The sequence below is a fragment of the Marmota marmota genome, unplaced genomic scaffold (assembly GCF_001458135.2).
Source record: "Marmota marmota marmota unplaced genomic scaffold, marMar, whole genome shotgun sequence".
Classification (NCBI taxonomy): Eukaryota; Metazoa; Chordata; class Mammalia; order Rodentia; family Sciuridae; genus Marmota; species Marmota marmota.
In genome coordinates this window covers 42,335,520-42,338,180 of record NW_025999977.1, presented here as the reverse complement: position 1 = coordinate 42,338,180, position 2,661 = coordinate 42,335,520, and positions in this window count along the sequence as shown.

The following is a 2,661-nucleotide window of genomic DNA, read 5'->3' as shown; positions in this document are numbered from 1 at the left end:
TAAAAATTGGTTTTATTTATTTTTTAAACCATTCCCATTTTTTAAAAAATATTTATTTTTTTTTAGGTGTAGATGGACACAACACAATGCCTTTATTCATTTATTTTTTTATGTGGTGCTGAGGGTTGAACCTGGGTCCCGCCCGTGCTAGGTGAGCACTCTATCGCTGAGCTACAATCCCAGCACCCCCCAAAATTGATTTTAAATATACATAATGTATGTGTATATACACACACACACACAGTTACTTTTAGTTCTCAGTGCAATGCACCACAAGTTATTAAATTCTCTGCTGCTTCTCACACATAGCATTTTATTAATTTCAGACTAAAGATTAGAAAGCACATTTGAGTTGCAACAGATTTCTAGTTTTAAAGTTAATAATGGTTTAATTTCCTGGGACAACATTTGAAATTCTTTTAGCTTTCAGTGAGCAGAATATTTGAAGGAGTCTTGGAAAATGATGTTTATTACAGTTTTGATTTAAGCTACAAAGAAATAAATTTGTTCACCCTTAAGAACTGGAGAAGGATCTCTGGTTTAATAATTATGTTCACCTTCTCATTTCTTTATATGGAATGTTCCACTCATCAGATGTGTGATTCTTACCTTGGCTATTGTGAATAGTGCTGAAATAAACATGGGAGTACAGATGTCTCTTTGATATACTAATTTAATTTCCTTTGCATATATACCCAGTAATGAGATAGTTGGATTATATGGTATTTCCATTTTTAGTTTTTTGAGGAACCTCCATCCTGTTTTTCATAATGGCTATATTAATTTACAGTGTGCAAGGGATTCCTTTTTTTCTGTGTCCTTACCAGTATATGTTATTTTATATCCTTTTGATTATAGCCATACTTATGTGGGGATGATATCTCATTGTGGGTTTTCTTTGCATTTCTTTGATGCTTAGTGATATTGAACAGTTCCTATACTTATTGTTCATTTATAATTTCTTTAGATAAATGTCTTCAGATCATGTGCCCCTTTTAAATTGGATTATTTGATTTATTTTGCTGTTGGGTATTTTGAGTTCTTTCTGTAATCTAGATATTAATCCCTTGTTGGGTGATTAGTTTTCAAATATTTTCTCCCATTCTGCAACTTGTCTCTTCATTTTGTTAGATTGTTTGCTTTGCTCTGCAGGTGCTTCTTAGTTTGATATTATTATGGTTTGGATATTAGGTGTCTCCAAAAGCTCCTACATTAATATAGGAATATGCAGAGGTGAAATGATTAGATTATGACAGCTGTAACCTAATCAGTCCATCCTAGTTAGAATGGACTAAGTAGGTGATACCTAGGCAGATGGACATGGTTGGAAGGGCTGACTCAGAGGGGGCATGCCCTGAAAGGGTTCATATTCCCTAAGGACCCCTTCCCCTCCCTGTCTCTACTTCCTGGCTGCCATGAAGGGAACAGATTTCCTTTGCTTGACCCTTTGCCATGATGTTCTGCCTTACCCTGGGCATATGCAATGGAGTTGGCCAATCATGGGCTGGCCCTCTGAAACTGAGAGCCAAAATAAACTTTTCCTCTTATAAGTTGCCTTTGTCATGTATTTTGTTCACAGCAAGGAAGAGCTCACAGTTATATTCCAATTTGTCTATTTTTGTTTTTGGTGTCTTATCCAAAATATCATTGCTGATATCAACATCTTAAAGTGTTTCTCCTTTATTTTCTTCTTGTAGTTTTATTCTTTTAGATCTTACATTTAGGACTGGGGATATTGCTCAGCAGTAGAGCACTTCCCTGACATACAACAAGGTCCTGGGTTTAATCCCCAGCACCACAAAAAGAGAACACAAACAACGCCCCCCTCAGATCTTATGTTTAGGTCTTTGATGCATTTTGACTTGATTTTTAGATTTGGTGAGAAATAGCGGTCTAGTGCCAAATGTATGTGTATATCAGCTTTCCCAGCACCATTTATCAAAGAGATTGTCACTTTTCCAATGTATATGTGATTACATTGTTGAAGATCATTTGGGTATAGGTATGTGAATTTATTTCTGTTTTGTTCCATTGTCTACATTTTGTTTTTTATGCCAGTATCATGCAGTTTCATTTACTATAACTTTGTATTATGTTTTGTGGTCAGATATTGTAATTCTTCTAGCTTTAGGATTGCTTTGGATATTTAGAGTCTCTTGTGATTCTGTATGACTTTTCTTTCTTTTTCTTTTTTCTTTTTGGTGCTGGGGATTGAACCCAGGGCCTTGTGTTGAGAGGCACACACTCTACCAACTGAGCTATACCTCTGCCACCCTGTATGACTTTTAAGACTGTTTTTTTCAATGTCTGTGAAGAATGCCATTGGTATTTTGGTGGAGATTACATTGAATTTGTAAATTGCTTTGGATGGTATGGACATTTTAGCATAATTAATTTTTCCAATCCATGAACATTGTATGTCTTTCCATTTTTTGCATCTTCAATTTCTTTAATGAGTGTTTTTATAATTTTTATTGTACATATCATTCACTTCCTTGATTAAAATTATTGCTAAGTATTTTATTTTCTTGTTTTGTGACTATTAGGAATGGGATTGCTTTTTTTAAAAATTTCTCTCTCAGAAATTTTGTTATCGGTTTATAAAAAGCTACTGATGTTTATACATTGATTTTGTTTCCCATAACTTGTGTGTGTGTGTGT